The sequence below is a fragment of the Thalassophryne amazonica genome, chromosome 5 (genome assembly GCF_902500255.1).
Source record: "Thalassophryne amazonica chromosome 5, fThaAma1.1, whole genome shotgun sequence".
NCBI lineage: Eukaryota > Metazoa > Chordata > Actinopteri > Batrachoidiformes > Batrachoididae > Thalassophryne > Thalassophryne amazonica.
Window position 1 is genome coordinate 28,473,556 of NC_047107.1, and position 14,071 is coordinate 28,487,626.

Below are 14,071 nucleotides of genomic sequence, written 5' to 3' on the forward strand. Positions count from 1 at the left end.
TATCAAATGTCTTAACACAGATGAGAGCATTGGCGACATCAAGTAATGCTACCACCAAGGAGAGATGGAAGAATTCCAAGATAGCCTGGACAAATGCCTGTGAAGAAAGTTTAGGATGGCTGAGAAAGTATCGCAAGCCATGGATAAATGACACAACTCTTGAATGCATAAAAGAAAGGACTCTCATGGATTGTATCAACAATGCTAAAACCATGAATGCCAACTTTAGGGCCAGTGGAGAACACTGTGAAAAGCACAGAGAAGTGAAAGAGAGTGATACAGGACAAAAGGAGATACACTGCAGAAATGGCAGCAAAGCCTGAGGAAGCAGCAGAGAAATGAGACTAGGAAACGCCACTACATGAATCTCGGTGGGCAAGTGGAGGAGGGAGGAACCATCCCATCAAGATAGACCCTCCAACCAAGACTGAAACCAGGAAAGCTGTGATGAGCAGCAGACTAAACCCCAGCTGATGCTCTCAAAGCTGATGCTGCACAAACAAAGAACATGCTACACATGCTCCTGAGGGAGATATGGACTGAAGAAAAAGTGCCACAAGACTGTTAAAAAGGCCAGATCATAGAATTGCCTAAGAAAGGAACTCTCTGTGAATGCAGAAATTACAGGGACATAATGCTACGGACCACGGTAGGGAAGATTTTTACCAGCATTCTACTGTCACACATGAAAGATGCCATCAACCACCAAAGACATCATCAAGCAGGTTTTCAAAATAAATAAATAAACAAACCCAGTGCTCTTATACAGACCAAATAGCAACATTGAAGATCATTATGGGCAGTCGTTTGAGTGGAACAACTCATTATACATGAATTTCATCAACTTTGAAAAAGCGTTTAACAGCATTGACTGAAAATCACTATGGCTACTCATGATGAACAATGGAATTCCTGACAAATTCACTCAGATAAGCAGAAATATGGATGGTGGAATGAACTGCCAAATACTGTATGGAGGAGAGACAACAGAGAAGTTCACCATCAAAACAGGAGCAAAGCAAGGATGTCTACTGCCCTGTTTTTCTTTCAGCAAGCCACAGAGTAGGTGATGAAACATTCAATGCAAGACAAGAGGAACAGAATACTACTGGAGATGATCTTGACTACTCTGGTGATCTTGTTTTACTATCTCACAACTACTCACAAATGTAGGAAAAAACATCTCCAAGATGCCAAGAAGTTTGGACTGCACAATAATGTTGGAAAATCAAAACTGATAAGTGTGAATGGCATTGCCACAGATGCACCCATCAAGATTGGAGACACAGAAATTGAAGACATTGCATCCATCACATACCTCAGCAGCATCATCAACAAGAACGGAGGGACAACTGTGGCCATCAAGGCCAGAACAGTGAAAGCAAGAGTTGCCTTCCTTTTATATGGGGCAGAATCATGGAAAGCAACAAAGAAATCTAACCAAACTATCCAATCCTTCATTGGCTGCTGCCTCAGATACTTTGCATATGGTGCCTTGAAGGCATCACAAAAGTTGAGCTTTAGCAGACAATGAACTAAATGCCACTCAACCTACAAATCAAAAGGAGAAAATGGACTAGGCACTCTCTGAAGAAGGACACCAACATCACAAAATGGAGGTTACCTTGAATCCACAAGGCAAACGAGAGAGAGAGTGTCTGCGCCACTCTTGCCCATCCCCAGAAAAAATTAAAGGAACACTTGAAAACAAATCTGATCTCAATGGGAAAAAAAATCATGCTGGATATCTTTACTGATATGGACTGGGTAATGTGTTAGGAACAAAAGGATGCCACATTGGTTGATAGAAATGAAAACTGTCATCCTACAGAGTGCTGAATTCAAAGACACCCTGAACATCAAGGCAGAAAAATATGTGGCAGGCGTGTACATTTTGCAGAAATTTTATTGCAGCAACTCAAAATGGTACTCAGAAGTTTGTATGTCCACCACATGCTTGTATACATACCTAATGAGCTGATGGATGGTGTGCTGGGAGATCTCCTCCCAGATCTGGACCAGTGCATCCCAGACAGTCCAAGGTGCAACTTGGTGGCAAATCAATGTCCCAAAGGTGTCCTATTAGATGTAGGTCAGGCGAGTGTGTGTGTGTGGGGGGGGGGGGGCAGTCAATGGTATCAATTCTTTCATCCTCCAGGAACTACCTGCATAGTCTCACCACATTAGGCTGGTCATTGTCGTGCACCAGGAGGAACCCTGGAGCCCCTACCCAGCGTAGAGTCTCACAGTGGGTCCAGTGATTTCATCCAGATACCTAATAGCAGTCGGGTACCGTTGTCTCGCTTGTAGAGGTCTGTGCTTCCTTCCAAGGATATGCCATCCCAGACCATCACTGACCCACCACCAAACTGGTCATGCTGATTAATGTTGCAGGCAACATAACATTCGCCACGGAGTCTCCAGACCCTTTCAAGTCTATTACATGTGCTCAGGTTGAACCTGCTCTCATCTGTGAAAAGCACAGGGCACCAGTGGCAGATCTGCCAAATCTGGGGTTCTATGCCGAATACCAGTTGAACTCCACAGCATCGGCCAGTGAGCACAGGGCCACACTACAGGACGTCGGGCCCTCAGGCCACCCTCATGAAGTTTCTGATTGTTTGGTCAGAGATGTTCACACCAGTGGCCTGCTGGAGGTCATTTTGTTGGGATCTGGCAGTGCTCATCCTGTTCCTCCTTTCACAAAGGAGCAGATACCGGTCCTGCTGATGGGTTAATGGACACGCATGTGTTTTTTTGCATGTTTTTTAATGTCACAGTCAGCAACAAACATCAAAGTACTCATGATTATAAGTCTCCCTGTGCACATGCCCTCATAATTAGTGGTTTCTAATGTTTTTTAGTCCTCTCCCGAAGCGAGGTAACAGGTACATTTCCGGAAAACGTCTCACTCGGCAATTCCCTGTGTGACATAGTTAAAAGCAAAACAGAAACATCCCAGACAGAGAAACAAACACGGTTCTGTCTGATAATGAAGCTTCGGAGCTTTTGTTTGAAAGCACTGGCTCGGATTTACAGAGGAGACGACACACTTCACCCCAAGACACTTAATTTTTTCAGAGTCTGTTGGATTTTGGAACTTAAAGTGTCGTGACGCTGCTGTGATCATGGACGTGCCTGGACACGCAGATGTATGTCTTGCATTGGAAAAACTCAGATGATGATATTTTCAGGAGATAATGGACTCTCTCATGTGCCACAATCTTGACAGAACTTGAGTTGAAGGCAGAGCTGCGATTGGACATTATGCGTGGGTGCGCTTGATCAGAACCTGAGAGCAAGTGGACCTGGACATTATTCTCTAGCCGAATGGAACTTGAAAAAAATCTCTGGCTGTGTATCCATGTGAGGACAAGTAGACCGTTCTATGGCTGGCGATCACAATTGCGTGCGTGAAGGCTTCTTTTTGTTGTGGACTAATTTTGAAATCTATACACTGGGGTGAGTGGAATGTTAATTTTTTTTCATCTTTTGCTTTGTGTTCTTTTCAATGAAAGTTTTTTATTATTTTTTTTACTTTGAGAGAGTCTGAGTCTGTGTGTGTATGTGTGTGTGCCGCGCAGCAGCTGTTTTAACCCCCAATTTACACGGACTTCTGGCTGAATTTGAACAATATATAATCAGTATTAAGCTTGTAGACTCTCTCAAATGTCATAAAACTGTCAATCTCTATAAGGAGCTTTTTAAAAGATAATTAATGTTGCATAATCCCTTAAAAAACAGCTGACATGTGGGTTTAAATGGCTGTTACGCTGTTTTAACCCGCATGTCAGCTGTTTATTGCTGCTTAATGGACGTGGAATGTCTCCATGACACTTGTACAGGCGACATGATGACACAGATATATATATGTTTATTAGATTTTTCACAATAATATACAACACTTATCAGTGTTTTTAACAGGCTGCATTTATGACTAATTGCCACAGGTGCACAAAACCTTCTCAGGGCCGCTGCTTTTACCATGACTCCATCAAAATGAACAGTTATCAATTAAAAACAAGTCATCATAACACAACATCACACTTGTGTAAACTTTGGAATTAATTTGTGCCTCAGTTCTTAACATTAGCAGATACATTCCATTGAAGTGCACGCTGGGACGCTTCTAGTAACAATGTCACCTGTTGGAAACACCCGAGTACTCATGAGTACTTTGTTTTCGAAGTCTCCTTAGCTGTTTGCTGCGAATGCAGTATACTTTGAAACCGGTCATGGAAGTGCACAAAGTAATCCCGGTGGATCATTGGATGGTCACTAACAGCCTAAATCTAAACAGTTATGATTTCAGTGCAGCATGTCCTTTAAGGACCTTCTACTCCCCTGTTCAACTCTCCTAGAGTAAGTGCCTGTCTCCTACAATCTCCTCCGTGCTCTTGAGACTGTGCTGGGAGACACAGCAAATGTACTGGCAATGACATGTTCCATCCTGGAGGAGTCAGACTACCAGTGCAACCACTGTAGGGTCCAAATACCACATCATGCTACCAGTACTGACACTGACCCAAGCCAAATGCAAACGTGAAAAATCAATGAGAAAAGATAAAGAGGGAAAATGACAGAGGTCTCTACCTATAAAACCATTCCTGTTTTGCAGGTTGTTTCATTGTTTCTCCGCTAGTTCACCTGTTGTTAACTTCATTAATGCCAAAGCAGCTGAAACGGGTGAACAAACCCCCTCTGCTACTTAACTAACCAGATCAGTATCCCAGAAGTCGAAGTGACTTGATGCTATACTCTGATTAAAAAGTATTGCTTTAATTTTTTTGAGCACTATACACACACACACACACACACACACACACACACACACACACACACACACACACACACACACATACATACACACACACATATATATATATATATATATATATATATATATATATATATATATATATATATATATATAAAAAATTACACACACACACACACACACACACACACACACAAGCAAACAGCTCACATCTAAAATGCAGCAATGGTAAATAAATAAATAAATAAATAATAAAAAACTAAAGTCACAGGAAGGCTGCATTAAATACATTTTAAACATGTTGGGCCTCATGAAACCACTTCATGGACCAGATCTAGCCCCTGAACCACTACTTCAAGATCCCCAGGAATAATTTCCACGTCGATGTAGTTCTGGAGAATTTACAGGCTTGGTGTTGTGATAGATATGACATTTTAATTTGTGACTATATATTTTATGTCAGTCAGCCTGCTGTCTGCACACAACTTTGAAACAGAGTGTCAGCATCTACTGAGCAGGAAACAATGACATCAGAGTGAGAGAGAGCGTGTGGGGGAGCGAGGGCGAGGGTGAGAGGAAAAGGCTGTATTCCAGAAGGCTCACTAGGTCCAAATGGAAACAGATTTATAAAGCTCCATCCAGATGTCTTCTGTTGATTTTCACTGGGCACGCGCACAACTCAGTACTCTAGCAGCACGTCTGAAACATAAATGGAGTCAGTGTATTAGAAAATTAGCCTGTATGAGCTCGCACATGGAAAAAGTTTGTAATTTGACCTTTACTCTTTACAACATTATATTCAAAATCATCAGCAGTTAAAGTTATTCGCAAATATATATATGAAACATTTATACAATCATGATTTCAACTTGGACTAAAAGTGTGATTCTGATATTGTTCCGGCCCCAGCATGCTGTGATTCAGCAGGTCCACCACAGCCCAGTCATCTGGCACGCCGAGACCAGAGCTCCAAGTCTGATTGGACACAGATGTGGAAGCAGGCCGCATCAAGATTCCTTTGGAGGCAGACCAACATTATTGATCCACGGCGAAAGCTCTGTTTGTTCTCTGATCGCTGGCACATATTTCAACAATGAACCACATCCATGGGACACATGAGAAGCACGCTTACGAGAATTGTACAGGAACAACAGAAGAATGACTTCCAAGTTCTTCTCCGGTGAGACCTGACAGGCAGACTGAAATGCTGATGGAGTTCACACTGCAGCCTGATCAGGTCCAGCACTCAAAAAACCCAAACAGCAGCATTTGTAGTATGATGTCGGCACTAAGGAAAATAAAGTTTAGCTTAGAAGAGAGTCAGGTTTGAAGATTTTGTGCACAAGTGCGTAATTTACAGTAAAAGAACTTCATGCTGTGAATTCTGTAACACCAGACTATCAAAAGTTTGCTCGGTCAAGAGCAGTCAAATGATGCCCTCTGGTGGCTGCACAGCTACATTACAGCCATTACAAACAGCACCAGCAAGAGCAGCTGGATCTGATCTGGGGACTCTGAATGATTCTCTACTTGTGTCAGATAAGATTGATCACAATAATCAGTTTCCTATTTTTTGGCTCAGTACTCCTCAGAAATAAATTATTCTAGATGTGGACGTGGTAACAGATGTTGTTTCCTGAACACTTTTTGGTGCATTTTATTGATTTTTGAGTTGCTGATCACCAAATTTACCTGAACATTTTCCAATCACATATCATTTTGCAGCTATAAATTACTTTTGTAATATCATCATATTAGGCCCACTTCATTATTGCTGCAGCATAAGTGTTGTGCAAATGTGTCTGCTACATCAGGTTTGATGCTGGCACAAATTACATTTCCTGTTTGGATGCATGTTGACATGTTATAGAACAGTGAGTATACATTAAAAGGAGTGAGGTGATTCATTTGAACTCATCTATCTGCATGTATACTCGCCCATAAAACATAACGCAACATAATTCAGTAAATTTGATGTTTCTCAAAATTCCTACAGGATACATTCATTCATTTTCTATACCCATTTATTCCATTTAAAGGTCACAGGAGGCTGGAGCCAAACCCAGCGGTCACTGGGCGAGGCGAGTAGACCCCGGACAGGATGCAAATATAGTTACAACTGAAATTATGATACTTAAGTACAGTAAATGTCACATACTTTAAGACTTTTACTGAAGTAAAAAAAAAATTTTAAAGGAGTCTTTAACTTTTACCAAAGTAATTTTATGGTAAGATACTTGTACCTTCACTCGAGTATCACTTTGAGGTATTTTATACAAGACTGTTATTAAATGAGTTATGTTAGATAATATCTAATTCTTTATTTTCTGTTAGCTATTAAGTTATTTGTCTGTGTTATTTGTTTGGAAGTTCTGAGAAATATAAGTTAAGTTTCACTTCCATCATATGTCCAAGTTTCAGACACATGGAGAGCTCCCCCTGTTGGTGAGAGCCAGTAACATTAGAAACGTGAGACTAAACCACCCATATTGTATAAAAGTGTTGTACAAGCTACTTTGTGTGCCTTCACAAGATGGACACTGTCTGTGAGGGACACAGGCCTGGTTTTCATTGTGACCTTTAATAAATTCAAAATGAGAAATACAATGGTTTGGTTTTTGGTAGGGGCAGAATCTTACATAAAAGAGCCAGGGGAAATTAGTTATCTGAAACCAACAACACAAGAGACACAATGTCAATATTTGAGACAGTGACACCAACAGCTAATAAAGTCTTGGCATCACTGAATAATAAGCCATGAATAATGAGCCACGCATGGGTGTGTCAGTTATTCAAAGAATGACCCATGTTTTCATCTGTCATGTATCCGCTACTTAGGTGCCTCTCTGTAACCTGCATGTGCCACGTAGCAGCCTCTAGTGACCTGTCATTAGTGCCTCGAACAGTCTCCATCAGCCACACTAAGCCACTTAGTGCCGTGATAGCGCCACGATAATTAGATGCTGGAGCACATTTAGGCATTGGTTTGGTCCAAACCTCCAGCCCTCCCACACTTGGTCCCTTTAAAGTGTGGGCTTTCAATTCACAGCAGCATTTAAAGATGTCACATTTTTTAAACGCAGTCCAAAAATATATGCTCCAGTACTGTCCTGCGGGTGTGTGCTGCGTGCCAGGCTGCTGTCCACCTGTAATGCACCAGACCAGCTTGAACCGAGCCAAGGGTTCCTGGACAGCCACCTCTGTGCTCCTCGCTGGTTCCATGACTCACTGGCTTTATTTCTTCTGCGGCTTTAAACACATACATCGTGATCCCACTTTTAACTTTGTGTTCATCCATTTATTTCTGCAAAATTGCTCTTTTGCGCACGTGATGCTGTTCTACATTCCTGTACAGCCGCCTCTGTGCTCCTTCTCACTGCTTCCTTTCCATCCATGGCTTGCTGACTGTATTTTTTCCCTGGCTTTAAACACAGTCATTTTCACACAGTGATCCCACTTTTAACTTTGTGTTCAAACGTTTATTTCTGCAAAATTGCTCTTTTGCGCATGCACTGCTGTTCTGCATACACAATGAGGTGGCCGTTTTAATTATATACACCTGCCGCAACTCATGTGGATCACTTTAAAAAAAAAAAAAATTCTTGATTTCTTCCGCAGCTTACAAGTCACCGTGATACAACTTTTAACTTTGTGTTATGTCTTCAAAATCTGTCTTTTGCGCGCTCTCTTTCTGTGTTGCTGCAGTTCTGTGCTGCTTTTAGCAGCTTCACTGTAGTTATTTCTTCCATGGCTTTAAACACACAGCCACTTTCACACAGTCATCTAAATTTTAACTTTGTGTTCGTCCATTATTTACTGAAAAATCACTCTTTTGTGAGCTGGCATTCTGCCTAAATGCTCCTTTGGAGCGTGATGAGTCACTGCCTCAGTGCACGCACACAGCGGAGCTCATGCGATCCATTAACAAGATATTAAATCAACCACAGACATACTTTTACAGCTAGGAACTGTTTTATCAAGCTATAAAAACATTAAAAATAGTTACCTTAAGCTGTTCAAAATACATTCCACATGGAGCAGGAAAGAGAGGGGAAAAAAAAGCATCCAGATGAAATGGTCCTCTGTGATTCCAGAAGCCATTAGAGGTGTTTTTAGCATCCAAGGTTTGGCAGAAAATGATTAATCCACTACAAAATAATAATTTTATATCCAGTGCCCAGCACACAGAGCAGGTGGAATTGTGTGCGCAAGAGGACAGCCGCTCCAAACAGCCTCTCAGGTCCTGTGTAGCTGCCAGGCGCAAGGATAATGGCCTTTTAGCAGCCTCATAAGCACCACGCACATGCCTCTAAATTGTCGTAGTAACTTGTACACAAACTGCCCCACACTGCTGTTGCTAAATTTTGAACATCTATAAATTAGCACCATGCTCAGAGAGGAGCCTCGTTAACTGAAGATAATGCCTATAAGAGCCACTCTGACCCACTAGTCTCCCATGATAGCTGACAAAACCCTCTCATAGCAAAGAAACATGCTGCGTGGCTCATTATTCATCCTTCATTATTCGGTGGGACCTGGGACTGTTTCATCTGGACGCTTTTTTCCCTTCTTTCCTGCTTCATGTGGAATGTATTTTGAATAGCTTAAGGTAACTATTTTAAATGTTTTTTTCATAGCTTGATAAAACAGTTCCTAGCTGTAAAAGTATGTCTATGGTTGATTTAATATCTTGTTAATGGATCACATGAGCTCCGCTGTGTGTGTGCACTGCGCACTGAGGCAGTGACTCATCATGCTCCAAAGGAGCATTTAGGCAGAAGCCAGGTCACAAAAGAGTGATTTTTCAGTAAATAATGGACGAACACAAAATTAAAATTTGGATGACTGTGTGAAAGTGGCTGTGTGTTTAAAGTCGCGGAAGAAATAACTCCAGTGAAGCCACTACAAGCAGCTCAGAGTTGCGCAGCAACACAGAAGGAGAGTGCGCAAAAGGCCGATTTTGAAAACATAACACAAAGTTAAAAGTCATATCACGGTAACTTGTAAGCTGCGGATGAAATAAAGATTTTTTTTTTGGCTTAGCGTGGCTGATGCGAGCCATTTGAGGCTCTAATGACAGGATGGTCATGGTTCACTAGAGGCTGCTATGTGGTACATGCGGGGTACAGAGAGGAACATAGAGGCATCTTAGTAGTGGATACATGATAGATGAAAACGTGGGTCATTCTTTGAATAATTGCTGACACACCCATGTGTGGCTCATTATTCATGGCTTATAATACTAGCTTATATACGGTGGGACCTAGGCTTAAGACCAAATCCATGGAGGTTCCACTAATGTGAGTTGAACCCTGAATGCATTGCTGGAATCCTAATACATCTATAATGCCCATGAATGATTTGCAGAGGGGGTCAGAAGGCTTATTTACATGAGTGTTGAAGTCACTGACAACCAGAATGTTATCTGCACAGGTTGCCAAATTAGAGATAAACTCACCAAATTAATCTAAGAATTCATAAAATGGGCCAGAGGGACCTATATATGGTGACAAAGTAACATGTTTGAGTTTTATTCATCTGACCTTGGATATACATGCCATCCAGAGCAGTCAAATGTTCAAACAAGTTATATTTTAGACCCCCACAAGCCAGTAAGCAAAACCCAGATTTATGAATCATCATGATTTATGAATCATGAGGGCAGTGGTGAATACAGTTCTGCTAATCCGCTAATTAGTTAAGATACGTTTTTTGTTAGTGGATTAGCTTTTCAGCTAACTTTGAAAACCATCAGTGGACCAGTATTTTGTTGCACCACCTCTGGCTTTTATAACAGCTTGCAGTCTCTGAGGCATGGACTTGAGTGACAAAACAGTACTCTTCATCAATCTGGCTCCAACTTTCTCTGATTGCTGTTGCCAGATCAGCTTTGCAGGTTGGAGCCTTGTCATGGACCATTTTCTTCAACTTCCACCAAAGATTTTCAATTGGATTAAGATCCGGACTATTTGCAGGCCATGACATTGACCCTATGTGTCTTTTTGCAAGGAATGTTTTCACAGTTTTTGCTCTATGGCAAGATGCATTATCATCTTGAAAAATGATTTCATCATCCCCAAACATCCTTTCAATTGATGGGATAAGAAAAGTGTCCAAAATATCAACGTAAACTTGTACATTTATTGATGATGTAATGACAGCCATCTCCCCAGTGCCTTTACCTGACATGCAGCCCCATATCATCAATGACTGTGGAAATTTACATGTTCTCTTCAGGCAGTCATCTTTATGAATCTCATTGGAACGGCACCAAACAAAAGTTCCAGCATTATTGCATCATCACCTTGCCCAATGCAGATTCGAGATTCATCACTGAATATGACTTTCACCCAGTCATCCACAGTACACGATGGCTTTTCCTTAGCCCATTGTAACCTTGTTTTTTTCTGTTTAGGTGTTAATGACGGCTTTCATTTAGCCTTTCTGTATGTAAATCCCATTTCCTTTAGGCGGTTTCTTACAGTTCGGTCACAGACGTTGACTCCAGTTTCCTCCCATTTGTTTGGTTGTGCATTTTCGATTTTTGAGTCATTTTTTTTAAGTTTTCTGTCTTGACGCTTTGATGTCTTCCTTGGTCTACCAGTATGTTTGCCTTTAACAACCTTCCCATGTTGTGTGTATTTGGTCCAGAGTTTAGACAGAGCTGACTGCGAACAACCAACATCTTTTGCAACATTGCGTAATGATTTACCCTCTAAGAGTTTGATAATCGTCTCCTTTGTTTCAAATGACATCTCTCGTGTTGGAGCCATGATTCATGTCAGTCCACTTGGTGCAACAGCTCTCCAAGGTGTGATCACTCCTTTTTAGATGCAGACTAACGAACAGATCTGATTTGATGCAGGTGTTAGTTTTGTGGATGAAAATTTACAGGGTGATTCCATAATTTATTCCTCAGAATTTAGTGAGTCCATATTTTTTCCCTCTGCTTGGTCTGAAAGAGTAACCGTTACTGACTGCCACAATTTTTTTTCTTGATTTCTTATAGTGTTTCTTAAAGCCAGAAAGTTGCCATTTGAAATGACTTTAGTTTTGTGTCATGTCTGTGATCTGCTTTTTTTCTACAAAATTAAACAACTGAATGAACATCCTCTGAGGCCAGTGATTCCATAATTTTTGCCAGGAGTTGTAGGACCTCACTAGGGTTGGCATTTTCAGGAATGGTTCCACAGCAATATATGCAAGATGTGTTAGAATAGGTTTGGGTTTGTGAAATCAGTGCCACACAAGCTGAAGACAGCAGACATGGAAAACAAATAATAATAGAAGACATTAAACAATCTGAATAAGAAATGCTTTTCTGCTGTCATGTTAAACAACTAATTGCAAAGTATAAAACTGATAAATGATTGCACATGCCGTCATCTGAAGACTAGAAAGGGACTGGAAAGAAAAAACCCACTGGGTTTACAAATTTGTCAAAAAGACACTTTCAAATAACAAAACAAAACATTGTTTTACAAAGTAAACTGTAAGATGATTAGCAACATTACTATAATGAAATAACCTTAATACTCTACTAAACTTACAGATCATACACTCGTGTACCTGTTGCCACAGGACATGCAAATCACCACTATAAACAGAAAAATAAACAACGTAGATTTTAAAAGGCATTTATTTAGCTTTCTCCATACAATACATTTAATGTACAACAGCACATACTGAATTGTGAAATAACTCCGTATAAAATAGGGCTTCTACAATCAAGGGATAGTCATAAAATGCTCTGAGGGACATGACGATGGCAGCAACAGGAAAACACCTTTGTATAAAGCGCAGGATATTAAGTGAATGTATTTGACGGGCCACTGCAGGAAGCAAAACTTCAAACCTCTCAGAGCACTCAACATCCTGCAAGAACTCGTTTTTCTGCTGACAAGTGAGAATATGACAGAATAAATCAGATATTATCTGGGTAATAATGACTATGTAGCATGCACAGTAATTAGATTGCTAATCAAGCCTGTAGTTTGACAAATAGTGGCCGGCTAGTTAGTAACTGTAAAGAGTGGATTGCTCAGGTAATTCAATCAATTTCAACATAAGAATCTACTGGCTAATTTGAGTTTAAACTATGAATCAAACTGCAAAATCTTACCAAATAATTTTTAGTCAAAAAATGTAACAACACTTAATATAAGACAAAATCATTGAAGTACAATTTCAGTAAGACAAAAGGACTTAATAAAACAGTAGTAAATCACATTAAAATAATAGTAAAAGACATTTGAAAAATCTTAAGTGTCCCTGAAACATCTTGATTTGCCCAGCTGAAGCCAGTTTTTTTGACGCACAATGACCTGAAAACACTTCCTAATACGAGTAAAATAAAGCTCAAAATGAGGTTTTCTTAGTCCATTTCAAGACCTTATTTTAAAGAAATCTTGAGAGAATTTTCGCATGCTCCACTGCCAGATTTTTAACTATAGTTACAAGTTAGAAACATTGTTTTAATGTTATAACAAAAAAGCGCGCACACACACACACACACCTCATTACTATAATCACTGCCCAAATGCACTTAAGGTCTTGAAAATAGCTGAGAAAACTCATTTTAAGTTTTGTTTTACTTTTTTTTTTTTTTTAAAGAAGTGTTGCATCTTTTACAAACACATCACCTTAAGATCTAATGGCGAGACAAAAGCTTGTTCCATATAGTGACTCAAAATGTAAGACTTTCACTTAGAATTTTTAAGGTGTATTTTTGAAAATGAAGTCCTTATAGCTTATTGAAATTATACTTAAGTAATTTTTTGATATCAAGTGCAATTACATATTTGACAAAATTTAGACAAATATAGTTTTGTTTTGTTTTTTGCAGCAAATGTGTGTATACAGGTCCATCTAAAAAAAAAAAAAACTACAATATTGTGAAAAAGTTTATTATTTTTTGTCAGGTATTCAGAGGGTGAAAATTTATACATATTCTAGTTTCAATACATAGAAACTACAATGTTTCAGTCATTTTTTAATTTTGATAATTACAGTGTCCTGCTCCAAAACATAGAAAATTTGCATCTCATAATATTAGAATATTTTATTTCAAGTCACTAATTTATGCAAAATCTGGTTCAGTACACAACCACAACCACGGGGAAGACTGCTACTAAAAGTTACTAAAATGGAGGTGATGGTCTAGTGGTTAAGGTGTTGGGCTTGAGTCCAGAAGATCATGGGGTCAAATCCCCGCCTGACTGGAAAATCACTAAGGCCCTAAAGCCCTTGGGCAAGGCCTTTAATCCCCTATTGCTCCCAGTGTGTAGTGAGCGC